Here is a 14,655-nt window from a genome sequence, read left to right on the forward strand (position 1 = left end):
ATCACTGTTTCAGCCCTTATTATAGTATGTTGCAATTTTTTATTTCTCCAACCCCAGACTGAATGCTCCAGGAGGACACCCTACATTTTTTTTAAATCCAGGGCCTAACGTAGGACCTGCCCCTCCATTCGTGTTTGTTGAATGAATGAATGACCTCTACAACCTGTCAGAGTGATAACAGGGCAACATTCCCTCCCCCCAAGCATGGTACCAATATGACAGATATACTTGAACTCTTCTGACACTTCCTGAGGAGCCACAAAGTCCCTATGCATGAGAATGTACCCTTAGTAATCAATCCATTATTCTAAGGAAATTAAGCAGGATCCTTCTCATGTCAGAATGTGGGTGGTGATTTCAGAAGGTCACCCAATAGAACCATGTTATTGCAAGACAAGTGCTAGCCACTCTGCTCATCTGATTGCAGTTTGTGGTGGTCGGTGCAGGAACAGGAAAGTGAGACCACCTCCCTTCTGCAACAAGGCAGAAAGAGAGCGTTCTCTCTCAGAGCTGGAGAACTTCCCATAGCATGACCTCCTTAGGGGGTTAACAAAGCGGGAACTTTGCCTTGGGACAGCATGAAGCAAAAGTTCTCCTCTCCATGTAACCAGAGTCAATGGCTGAGAAAACACTGTTGTGGATGCTTCAATGATTTTCAGCTGTCAGTGACGGGGAAGATGTCTGGAACAACATGGGGGAAACAAGATTTTCATGGAGAGGAGCTTTTAACTAGCATGAAAAAAGACTTTCTGGCCACCCTATAGACTTAGGATTTTTTTAAGGTGCTATGACTAAAATATACTATTGCAAAATCTTTCTCATTATAATCCCAAAGAGCTCAAGATTATTAGAATTATTAGATATAGATACTAGAGATTTCCTTGTGCTACAAAAAATAAAATAAAATTATTAACATGATTGATCTAAAACAAGGCTAATCATAGCTGAGTACTTATCATAAGTACTAATCATACCTGGTACAAAGTACCAGGTACTTTGGCCTTACTTCTGATTTTTTTTTTCATTCCAGTATAAGATGTTAGCTATTATATGACGTGCAATCTTGGTCTTGTATTATTTTGTCAGGATCTGATTTTTATTTCTTTGTTTTGAAAAGTTTTAAATTAAAAAATTTGGGGGAACTATATATATTTCATAGTTTCTGAAAAATGTTGATTTGGCTTCTGGCAGCTTCTCTATGCAAACTCCCCAGTGGAGGTGGCTATATGCTCAGCAGCAGGGAGTTTGTAGGGAGGAGGAACATTCTCTTGAGGACAGAGGGGCAGGTGTCCCCCCACATCCAGGACTTGATATTGTCATCCATTCCTCTAGTTGGTAACATCACGAGTGGCCTGTATGTCCATAAAAACCCCATGCCTTCTCCAGTAGTTTACTCAAAGCCATTTTTAGTGACTGGAGGATAAATTAGAAAAATATCAGAAATAAAAAGATTTATCCTTCCATACCCACACACTCTGAAAGTGAAATGTACTGGTGGTCACCTGTGCGCCTCAGTCCTCCACAGACATCAATCACTCTGGCTTAGGCCTCTGTGTAACAACTCTCAAGGTCATGCTTATTCTTAGTCTGCTAACTGTATTACCTGCAAGTCTTCAAAAATTCTTACCACCACATCCTACGTGCCATGGGTAATAGGTGTGAGGTGGTGGTCAGAGGGCTGCTGGCGGTGAGAGAGCACACGTGATGTTGCTCAGCCAAGGCTGGGCGGTCAGCTCCGGGTTGCGGGGGGCCTAGCATGTATTGGTGTGCAGGGGCCGGAGGGTTGCCAGGAGATCTGGAGAGACAAGTCCATGTGTTGTTCAGGACCCAGACACCAATCAGGATTTTAAATTCTTCATTTTTCTTACCTACCCCAGCCAGTCTATTCCTCACAGCCAGAGTGCCTCAGGTTTTGTAATACATAACTAAGCCCACATAACCAAACAAAATATTTGGGTCTATGGCATTTAAAGGAAAGCAGAAAAGAAGGAAGGAAGAAGGACCATTCCAAATAATAAAACATTATTTAGTGTGGCTTTCCTAAAAGTACAGTTCACCTTTTATTAGACTCCAAAATTACAACCTTCCCACCACCTTGGAAACAATTTAAAAGTCTGACAACATGATCTGTTGGTGAGGCTGTGGAGGAACAGGAATTCTCATATGTTGCTAGCACTAGTAAAACATGGAACAGTCGTTTTGGAAAGATTTGGTAATAACGAACAAAATTATCAATGAACTGACCAGTGACTGCACTTCAAAGCGTCTGTTCTATTGATGATACCTTCTAGTAGTACAAAATGACCTACAGCCAGGATCATGCCTTATGACATTGTTGCTAACAGCAAAAGATTAGAAACAACCCAAGTGCTCAGCAACACTGGGGAATTTGTTCAAGGTAACTACGGGGCATCTCCACAGTGCAGTACTATGCAACCCTCACAGTACTGGAGAACAAAGATTTCCATCCTCCAGCGTGGAGAAACATATAAGGTATTTTGTCAAGTAAAAAACTCCAAGGTATATATAGTGTGTTACCTTTTGTATAACAGGCAAGGGGCGTAAGAATAGGTACATATATTTGTTTATATTTGTGGAAAACAGCACTGAAAGGATAACTATCTGTAGGGGGTGGTTCTCTGTAAGGGGCGGAGAAGAATGGAAGGGAGAGGACAGGGAAAGGGAGACCTCCTGTGTACCTTTCTGTATTTCCAAACTGACACCGTTTCTTGTTCATTTATAGCATTTACTTGAAGAAATTTTAAAAAGCATTCAAAATATTCAGGCTTTTGACTATCTCAGATTCATTTTCGTCATCTAGTCTGAATTGGTGATGTTTCGTTGTAATGCATTCTAAAGTCAAATGTAAAATAATTTTAGAATGTTGTGTGACTTCTCTCTCTGCTTCATACAGATAGTTAAGAGTAAAATAATTTCTGAACTATACGGTAATATGATACCATAATCTAGTTTTCATGAAACCTTCTTTTCAAAATTGAAATCATTTAATAATATTTTCAAATAATAAAAGTATTGCATAATCATTGTATAAAGCACAGACAATAAAAGGCTTTAATAGAAAATCAAAATAACCTGTAATCCCACTCAAGAAAGAATACTTACTTAAATACGATGTAAATTTGGGTGTAAATCAAGACTTCTACTACTTCTGGCTCAGCAACATGAGGGACTGATGCAGACACCATCCTGTAATAAACACATAGATATTTCGCATAAAATATAATCAATAAAATACATTACTGATAAACATATAAACTGTGTTTTTAAAAGTAGATAATTAAGCCAACATAGAAGAAAGGGAAATTCTCTGGTAGCTTGAGCTACAAGGTTGGGCTGACAGAACCAGCACCTATAGAATGGGGGTTGGAGTATAAATCTTACAAGGAGACAAAAGACATGGCCTTGGATCCACTCAAGATGAATATCTGGAATTAAGGGGCTAAATTAAGGAAAGGCTCTTGCAAAGTTGCTTAGTCTGTAAAAATGGCACTAAAAAGAACTCCATCAAAGGAAAAGAGCAAGGAATCTTCTAATATTCAAGGCTTTGAGTATGAAGGAAAAAGAAATATCTCTTTTAAGAAATTAAAACCCCAAGCCTGAGTGAAGGATCTAATTTTATTCTAGTCTTATTGCATGAGAACATTCAGTTAATAAACTGACAAAAAATTGAGCAAGAAAAAAACAAATATGGCCAAGGACCATGAAAACTCTAGGACCCTTGCAGAATCAAATGTAAATCCTCACTACAAGGAGCAAATCCATAATCGAGGGTACATAGGACACCCACAGAAAAGATTACCACTGCTTAAGATGAGCTCACAATAAAAAATTACACAGATAATACTACAAAGCTACAGTAATCAAAACAGCACAGTATCAGCACAAAAATAGACATATGAATCAATGGAACAGAATACAGAACCCAGAAATAAACCCACACACCTATGGTCAATTAATCTTTGACCACAGAATACACAATGGAGAAAAGACAGTCTTTTCAGCAAGTAGTGTTCAGAAAGCTGGACAGTTGCATGTAAATCAATGAAGTCAGAACACACTCCCACACCATACACAAAAATAAATTTAAAGTGGCTTAAATACTTAAATATAAGACATGACACCATAAAACTAGAAGAGAACATAGGCAAAATATTCTCTGACATAAACCATACCAATATTTTCTTAGGTCGGTCTCCCACGGCAATAGAAAAAAAAGCAAAAATAAACAAATGGGACCTGATCAAACTTACAAGCTTTTGCACAGCAAAGGAAACCATAAACAAAATGAAATGACAACCTATGGACTCAGAGAAAATACTTGCAAACAATATGACTGGCAAGGACTTAATTTCCAAAATATACAAACAGCTCATACAACTCAACAACAACAACAATAACAAAACAACCCAATCAAAAAATGGGCAGAAGACCTAAATAGACATTTCTCCAAGGAAAATATACAGAAGGCCAATAGACACATGAAAAGAAGCTCAACATCACTAATTACTAGAGAAATGCAAATCAAAACGACAATGAGATACCGCTTCACACCAGTAGGAACAGCCATCACTTAAAAGCCTACAAATAAAAAGTACTGGAGACGATGTGGAGAAAAGGTAACCCTCCTACACTGTTGGTGGGGATCTAAATTGGTACAGCCACTATGGAAAATAGTATGGAGGTGCCTTAAAAAAATAAAAATAGAATTGCCATATGGTCTAGCAACCCCACTTTTGTGCATATATCTGCAGAAAACTCTAATTCAAAAAGATCTATGAACCCCAATGTTCACAGTAGCACTACTTACAATAGCCAAGACATGGAACCAACCTAAATGTCCATCAACAGATGACTGGATAAATAAGTTGTGGTATATATATGTGTGTGTGTGTGTGTGTGTATGTATGTGTGTGTGTCAACACACACACACACACATATACACCACATATAAATATATATATAATGGAATATTACTCAGCCATAAAAAGAATAAATAATGCCATTTGCAGCATGGATGGACTTAAAGATTATCATTCTAAGTGAAATATGTCAGAGAAATACAAATACCAAATGATATTACTTATTTATGGAATCTAAAATATGACACAAATGAACTTATTTATGAAACAGAAACAGACTCACAGACATAGAAAGCACACTTACGGTTACCAAAGGAAAAAGGGGATGTGGAGGATAAATTAGGAGTTTGAGATTAGCAAATACAAACTAATATATATATATATATATAAGATAGATAAACAGCAAGGTCTTACTGTATAGCACAGGGAACTATATTCAATATCCTGTAATAAGCCATAATGGAAAAGAAAAAAATTATAAACCATATAAGGAAATGAGGATGAATCAAAAGACTCAGTAATTAATGAAATTAATACTCAAAGAACTATAGATAATTGAACATTCTGAAAGGGACTATAAACATTGCTATGCTTAAAATGATGAAAAACATAAAGGAAGGAATTGAAATAATGAAACAAAAGAACAGTATGAGTTAGAGAATAAGCAGATTCAAAACAGGACCAAATTGGACTCCTGGCAGTAAAAGATTAATTCATTCAAATAAAAAAACCTCAGTGGATAAATCATCATGTAAAATAGTCAACTGAAAAACAGATCTGAATAAATCACCCATAATGCAACATAGAGATAACAAGATGGAAATAGTAAAGAGAAGTTATGAGACATGGAAGATAAAATGATTCGTTCTAGTATACTTCTAGGAGGCATTTGAGAAAGAAAGTTGTAGAGACATTCACAGAAATAATGTGAGAAGAGAAATACTGTTATAATTCACATGTTGTATGGTTGCTTTACGTAGAAAACCCAAGACTGTCCACTAGAAAAAGCCAATACCCACTGATAGAATGGATAAACTGTGAGTGATAGGACACTGTACAGTAATGACCAGGAATAAATCAGTTATACGCACTGACATGATAGAATCTCAGGGACACAATTTTGAGTGGAAAAAACAAGTAGAAAAACATGTACAGCATTAGTTCCCTGATACAAAGTTTAAAAACATTCATAACAATATATATTTTCCTTGTGGAGCTACAAAGAAGAGGAATAAACGATAAATACTAAGTTTAGGATAATAGTGGCCTCTGAAGGGAGAGGAAATAGGTGGTGTTATAGGGGGAATTGAAGAATACTGGTTTTGTTCTTTTCCTGCATTGGATGGTAAGTACTTAAGTGTACTAATCTTTTTAATTTTTCCCATATTCTTTATACTTTATGTATATTTTAAAGAGATTGTTTTGTATCTATTTGTATGTATTTATTAAAAACAATTTAAAAGACAGAATGTTAAAGAGTCACACTTTTCCAGAAATGAAAAAGGACATGAGTCCTCAGATTGTAGCACACCCAGCCTTTGCAAGTTAAATAAAAATAAATTCAAGCCTAGATGGATGAGAATGGCACAAAAGACAGAAAGAAAAAACAAGGAGAAAGATAGATTGCCTTTTCTCAAAGGAAAGGTACATTTCTCTGCAACGATGACAAACTCCAGAAGTGAAATAACAACGCTAAGTGCTCAGAGGGGAACATACCCTGAATAAAATCCTTTACACAGCTAAGTTCCATTCAAGAGTGAGGGCTAAATAACGACCCTATAAAGTTTAGTCCTAGCAGACCTTCACTGGAAGAACTACTAAAAGAGGTACTGATTAAGAAGGAAAATTATCCAGAAAAAAGATGTTGGAAACAAGGAGCAAAGAAATTGGCAAATATTTTTGTAAAACTGAAAAAAACAGGGGTGGACCCATGTTTTATGTGACATAAAGCTTTTATAATTTGAGGAACACTTTTTAACAAAAGAGTATCAAAGTACTAATAAAAAATTAGGTACAAAAGTTTATATTTCCTTAGAGTAAAAATAGAAATCACAACAAATTAAAATTTAAATTATAGCTAAATGCTACAAAACCTCACAAAATCCAGGAATGTAATATAATCTTTAATTATTTTTATTATAATTTTACTTCCTCTATAATACATTTTATACCCAACATTTTTTGCCTGCATTCTCTTTGCTCACTTCTTAATGGGATAGTTACTTTTAAATACCATCCTATACAAACAAGTAGCAAGATAAACCAGTCTTCTAACACAGTTGGTCAAAATTTGTTCTTTTTTTAAAAAAAAAAATCATAGTTTAGAAAAGTTTATTTTAGCGTCACATTCCTTATTGGTACTGGGGGGAGTCCTCAGATAACTCCGGTCCTTTGATCTCACTGTCACAGCAGGCTGATCAAGGTTGGCTGGGTTTCACCACGCCCAGTATCCCTCCCTCCCGCTACCTTGCCCGGGCAGTTCTCAGCAGTGGGGAGTGCCAAGGTGACCACGAACGAAGCCAAGTCACACGGCTCTCAAGCTGAGAGTGGAGCAGTGTCACAGTCAGATTCTTCTCCTTAGGGAAGACAATGACGCTCCGAGGGGTCCACGGAATGTAAGTTGTCCCTGGGGACTGGTGCCCAATGCCCACCCCTTCTTCTGCAGCTCTAAGACCACCACCAGGGCAAGAAGAATGACCTCCAGGCCAGTGGGACTTTGTTCCTCCAACTCTTTTGGAGCTGCTGCGTCCTTCTGGTATTAGAGCCTTGGGAGGGTCCATCAAGTTAAGGGCCATGAAGTGGAAATCTTAGCTTCATGTTTTCCATAGGCCCAGCCTTAAGCAGGGGCTATAGGAAACAATATTTACAAGAACAATTACTTCCCATAGAAAAGAGATTCTATTGTCTCCACAAGGAATAATACAGGAACACTCTCAACTTCTCTCTGTGCCCTTAACCATTCCTCCTAAAAGGCAGGAAGATTGGAAAGTTTAGGAGGAAGACCCAACAGGCTTGGCTCAGCCCCTGCTGTTCTCTCCCCATCAGACCTGCCCGCCCCACTGAAGGAAAACTCTGGTCTGCCTGTGTCCAGGTGGTGAGCGACCAGCCTTATTAGGGAAACCTGCTGTTGTCTCACTGTGCCATTGGGGACTAAGTCCATCCAATTCAGGAATAGCGTATCAGCAAGCCCATCTGGCCACAGATCTAAAATCACTTTCTCCAATCAGCTTTATCTGAAATAGAGAGAATACTGTATTTTGATTTTCCACCTCTTATTCCTGCCTCTCTCCTCCCTTCTTTCTCCACATTGTTTCTGAATTCCAGAGAGGAAGAGAAGCTCTATATGGGATGCCCTACAATCCTCATAATAAAGGCTAAGTTGGAGAGATTTTTTTTTTTTAAAAACAGGTGAAACTGATAAGCTAGACAACAATAACATAGGAGAAGAGAGAACAGAGCTACTGATTAACTTCAGCCTTAAGTCAAGTGCAGCATGTTCAGAATTTAAGGGTAACCTCCAAAAGAAATAGAATATATATCTTCCAAAACACTGGAAGGGGAAAAAGAGAACAAACTTAATCAATGCAACAGGAAGCAGGTAAAAAACCCAAACAGTAAGAAAAATATGGTAAATAGAAAACATAAAATAAGATGGCAGAAATAAATCCAACTATCAACAATTCTAATAAATGTAAACATTAAATTCACCTGTTCAAAAGCAGAAATGATCTGAGTTGAAATATAAATTCTATCTGTATGCTCTTTGCAAGCATAAAAGACAATGACTCTCAAAATTTGAAGTAAAATTATGGGAAAATATTCCATATAAATACTAAACAAATAAAAGTAGAGAAGCAATATTAATTAGATGAAATAGAATTGAAGGTATAAAGGTATATATATATGATATAGAAAGAGCCATTATTTAATGATAAAAAATTACCAAGAAAATATAATAATTCTGAACTTGCATGTACCCAAAACCCTAGCCTCAAAAACATATTAAGACAAATGATGAGATATACAAAAAGAACTGTTAAATCCACCAGTCATGCTGGGTATTTTGGACACACATGTGTGAGAAACTGATTTAGAAAGCCTACAAGTAATTATGGAAAGAGGAAGTATAAAATGTCTTAAACAAAACATTAAGCGTGTTCTAAAGGACATATACAGAATCCTGCTCCCAATAACTAAAGAAAACATAATTACCAGAGAGTGACCACAATCCAGTCACACAAATATCAAATTACTCACTTCATACAGATTACATTTCATATCACAATACAATATAGTCAGACGTTAAACTACCAAAAAGATAATTTAGAGATTCTATTGTTTTAGAAACTAAAAAGCACTTCAAGAGAGATAAATAGATAGAAAAAAATATATGAATGGGCAACTAGATAGATAAATAAGAGATTTCATGTTCTGAATGTACCATACTTTATTTGTTGTTGAACCATCTGTGAGTCAATATTTTGGTTCTGTGGCAGGGACTGCAGGTTACCTCCTAAAAGCCCTTCTTCCTTTCTTCCTTAGTAACAAGACTCCTAGTTTTTAGCTGGAAAGTGCTGTTTGGAATAAAGGCTTATTTCCCAGTTTTCCTTTGTAGTCTGTTGTGGCTATGTGACCAAACTGAAGTGTCATGTTCAGCTTCCAGGAAGTATCCATAAAGATAAGAACTCTTTATTTCTTCCTACTGTATCTTCACATACTACTTCTGATGTGTATGGATGAGATGCTTGGAGATCAAATAACTACCTCGGACCACAAGGTAGAATCCTCATAGAGAAGCGACTGTAGACACAAGACAGAAGGAACCTGGGTCACTGTTGATCATGGATTTCTTAGCTCAGGACTTTATTTACATGGCAGGAAAGTGAATTTCTACCTTATTTAAGCTATTTTATTTGGGATTTCCTGAATAACAGATTCCCCCCCAATATTTTGCTGTAACGGTCAGCTGCTATAAGCAGTCTTTTTTGCATATATTTCTCTACTTCTAATGGAGTGTGTAAGTCATGCAATATATCCTTCTAAAGACTTTTGAGATGTATTGCCAAATTTCACTCCATAAGATTGTACAACTATACTCTTCCACCAGCAGTGTATAAAAGTGCTCCATTATTCCATACCCATTCCAGTGCTGGATCTCATTCTTTCCAGTCTTTGCTAGTCAGATAGGCCAAGAATATGACTGCATTTTTGATTACTAAAATAGTTAAACATTTTAAAAAATTGTTTGCTATTTGTGTTTATTATTTTGTATATAGCTTTTTTAAAGTTCTCTGATCATTTTTCTATTGAGGTATTCTTTTTCTTACTGCTTTTAAAAGATTTTTTTATATACTGAGTATTTAATCCTTTGTCTGTGTTACATATCATAAATACTTTTTTCAGGCAGTTCATTGCCATTAAACATTGTTTATGGTGTTTTTACACAGAATTTTAAAATTTTATCAGGATTTCTCTTACTTTTTATTTTATCTTTGGTATCATTTTTTAGAAAGTTCTCTCTTCTTACAGATTATGGAAATATCCACTAATACTTTTGTGTTGCTTTGTTTTTATTTGCCTTATTTTGAAATTGTTAACTCCATCTGGTATTAATTTTGTTATATGATGGGGATCTAAATTTTTACTTTTTCAAGAGGTTAACCAAATATTTCAATATTTATGGTGGTAATATAAACTGGTGCTGCCACTATGGAAAAGAGTATGGAGGTTCCTTAAAAAACGGAAAATAGAGTTGCCATATGACCCAGCAATCCAACTCTGGGCATATATCCAGAGAAAACTTTAATTTGAAAAGATACATGTTCCCCAATGTTCACTATTTACAATAGCCAAGACATGGAAGCAACCTAAACATCCATTGACAGATGAATGGATAAAGAAGATGTTATATGTATATACAATGGAATACTACTCAGCCATGAAAGAGTGAAATAATGCCATATACAGCAACATGGATGGACCTAGAGGTTATCATACAAAGTGAAGTAAGTCAGAAAGGGAAAGACAAACATCATATGATATCCCTTATATGTGGAATCTAAAATACAACACAAATGAACTTATTTACAAAACAGAAAGAGACTCACAGACATAGAAAAAAACTTCTGGGAAAAGGGAGAGAGGGAGAGATAAATTAGGAGTTTGGGATTATCAGATACAAACTACTATACACAAAATACAACAAGGTCCTGCCATATAGCACAGGGAACTATAGCTAATATCCTGTAATAAACCATGATAGAAAAGAATATGGAAAAGAACATATATGTATAACTGAATCACTATGCTGTACACCAGAAACTAACAGAATATTGCAAATCAACTAGACGTCAATAAAAAATTTCAGCATTTATTGAGTAAGTTATCCTTTATCCCCTAATATAAAATGCTATCTCTGTCTCTAGGAAAAACTAAATTCTCCTTATGTGCATGGGCCATTCCAAACTCTTGGTTATGTTCTGCTGATCTGTATATCTATTTCTCTAACAGTGCGAGAGGTTTAGTTATTCTAGTTTTTAAATATTTGCATAATAACTGATGTAGCATATCCTCCTTAATACATTTTTAAAATATTTCTTGAGATGAATTTTAGAATGTTTTAAAAAATATATATTCCAGCAAAACAAAAAAAATTTCTTTTCAAAAAGATATACCCCATAGATTTGCCTTAATTAGGATTTTTATTGGTATTTAACTACACTGTTAGATTGATTTACATACAAATATTTGACACTTTTTTACTATTGACTCATCAATATAATATTGATGTGATCCATAAATGTATTTCTTTTTATTTTCAAGTGAAGTCACTTTGGTTTTTTTCTGAGATGTTATCAGATCCTTTAAATTAACTAGGCCAGCAAGCCTCCCATATATGTTAAACATTTTGGTAAGAGTAAGAAAGTCATGAAAGCAGCTCTTGCTTCCAACATGCTTATATTCCACTAAAGATAATTAAAACTGCATTGAGTTGACATGAAGCCGTATAAAATAGAAATAAAATGCTCCATAACTTTATTACTGTAAATACATTGCTCTGTACTTATATCCTGCAAATCTGGCTGCAGTGACAAATGGCAATAAGAGCAGAATGAGATTGATCTGGGATGGTGGAGGAGAGGGTGAAAGGCATTGCAGATGGCAGAAGTAGCATTTGGACTGGAGAGAGTGAATTATGAGGCAGATTCACATGTGTTCTAGGCTAGCAAAGATAATATAAATATACAATAATTTTTAAAAAGGGTAACTAGGGAGAAGAGAACCAATTGTCAGAAAATGTTTCAACATGGACCAACAGTATGGATTTTACAGGAACAAAAATTTGGACCTATTACAGTTTCTGAAAATGAGTCCGAAAAATCTAAATGGTGCTTAAGGAAGATAATTCTTGCTGCAGTGATCACATAAATTCAGAGTAAGAAAGTAATTAATAATTTGCTTAGGAAATTGGTGCAATAATTTATTTTAGAATTTTATTTAGTAATTCAATGTTTTTATAGAATATTGCTCATTATGTGCCTAGCACTGTGTTAGCATTAAAATGACTTTGTTTGCTTGCCCAAATCTATTTTTACAAGGCCTTCATGACAGATGTCTAATGACACCACTTACAAAGAGGGAGACATTCCCCAGGTACTTTTGTACTTTGTTCAACAGAAATTTAACTGCCCAAGCAGATGCGTGATTGATGTTATTCAATGATTAATGCAGCGAACTCCCTACTTTACCCTCTACAGCAGGAATCTCTATGTAACCCCTTGGGATATGTAAGTGCCTCATTTCTTAAGAAACTACAGTGAGATTAGGGAGAAGGGAAGGCTCCACAAAGCAATTAGGGAGAGGACAGATTAATCCATCCTCCTCTTTATTGAAAAGCAGCTTCAACCAGGGCATTGCCTACTAATATAAACTTTTACCTACAAAGGAGTTTATAAGAAAATTTGATCAAATAAGGGAAATAAGTAAAACAGCTATTAGGACAACTTATTTCTCTCCTGTTTTACGTTTTGTTTTGTTTGGTGCATTGAATCCAACAGCAGAAAATCTCACTGAAATAAACATTTCTAAGTGTATCACAGTTGCTTTTCAGTCTGCAAAAGTCACTCTCCAGTAGCACTAATATTTTGTTCTTTCCTCCATACATAACTGATGCCTACAAGATGTGAAGCAATCATGGTTCTTGCTGGTGCTGCTATTTAGAATTGGAAGAGTTATTTGGGATTGGATCTATGCTACCAAAGAGAACTTCAAAATATTTGCTTTTTTTGTGCCTTTAATTCCTCTCCACTTTCCCTTACTCATAATTAATAGCTGCAAAGTGTGACAGTGTGAAAGGAGGTGAAAAAGTGCCCCTCAGACCTGGTGTGCATGTGTCTCTAAGCATCTTCCGGCCTCAACGGCACCTTTATCTCAGGAGTCAACGATTAAAGAAGAGTCTTTCCACCTGGAATGCTATGAGGGAGACAAGAGAAACAGGGATTGATAACATCCCTAATCTTGTTTCTCTTCTTGGAAAAAGTTCATGTGTTGTGGTTCCTAGCTGATTTAGGGATGCTGAAACAAAATATTTAATATAGCTCCATTAGCTATGCATTTTTATAAAAATAATACATTCTCATGGCAACAAAAAAGCAGAGACATAAACAAAACAGAACAACAAGAAAACTAAAAAGAAAGAAAATAAAAGACATGTCATGGGACAGAATTATATAAAAAGAAAAAGTATTTCTCACCCTCCCACATCCCAGTGTTTTTTCCAGAGCACATACATAAAATATTTACTTCAAACCCAAAGGATTATAATTTACGTTCACCAACTTTATTTATTTCACACAAAATAATTTATCTTGAACTTCTTTCTAGTAGCATCTATAGCTCTCTTTCCTTCCTTTAAACATGTCCCATGCAAACACAGATGTGCCATAACGTCTAAGGGAACCAGATTCTTACTGATGGATCTTCAGCTGATTTTTTTTGGCTATTTACAAATAATGTGGCAATGATTATTCTTATTCATGTGTGTAAAAAACTACAGGGTAAATTTCTAAATGGAATTCTAAGATCAAAGGATGTGTTATTTCAATTTGAAAGTAAAATTTATACGTTAAAATTTAACACATCCTGTCAAATTGTGCTCTAAAAAGTTTGCATCAATTTATGCTCCTACTGATGGTACCCAAGCATTGCAGATTTCCCACACCCACCACAAATATTTTCATCCTTGGCAAAATGAAAGAAGAAAATTCACTTTTCAATTTTAGAAATTTTGAAAAGTTTAGAAACTTCTTCAGTTCTAACAGAGATTGAACTTTGTATATGTTTATCAATCCATTTTTCCCCCTGAAAACAAACTGTTTATCTATTGTCTTTAAATTGATTTGTTTACCCTTTTGTTGATATGTAAGAATATTTGGATATTAAGGAAATTAACACCTTGTCATATGCATTAAAATATTTTTCCAAGAATGTGTAATAAACATTCTACTTTTAAAAAGAATATTACTAATTTTACCAATAGATCCCTTATCCATGGTGAATTTGATTTAAAATCATCTCTATTTATATCTCTCAGTAGGGAACCTGTATTTAATCACTTTCTCCAAAGAACTTGCATTCTTTTATTTGATTTAATCTTAAAATAGTTGTCTGATGTAACTTTAATACATAGTCTTCACCTCAAAGATAGATTTATGATTCAGAAAGAAGGAAAAATTAGGAAACTGAAAAGCCAAAGAATAATGATGACCATTTCCTG

General features: G+C 35.3%; 1 long non-coding RNA gene across 2 annotated transcripts in view; it reads right to left on the reverse strand.

Annotated features, from left to right (window-relative positions):
- Positions 1–14,655, reverse strand: part of LOC123619820 (uncharacterized) — a 40,355-nt gene that overhangs the window by 7,475 nt on the left and 18,225 nt on the right. For both annotated transcript variants that reach the window (XR_006728553.2, XR_012508525.1), the window contains exons 3-4: positions 3,124–3,207; positions 1,628–1,795 (exon numbers count right to left, since the gene is read on the reverse strand). This is a non-coding gene — a long non-coding RNA (uncharacterized LOC123619820). The remainder of the gene's footprint in view (positions 1–1,627; positions 1,796–3,123; positions 3,208–14,655) is intronic.

This window comes from Camelus bactrianus, chromosome 8 (assembly GCF_048773025.1).
Source record: "Camelus bactrianus isolate YW-2024 breed Bactrian camel chromosome 8, ASM4877302v1, whole genome shotgun sequence".
NCBI lineage: Eukaryota > Metazoa > Chordata > Mammalia > Artiodactyla > Camelidae > Camelus > Camelus bactrianus.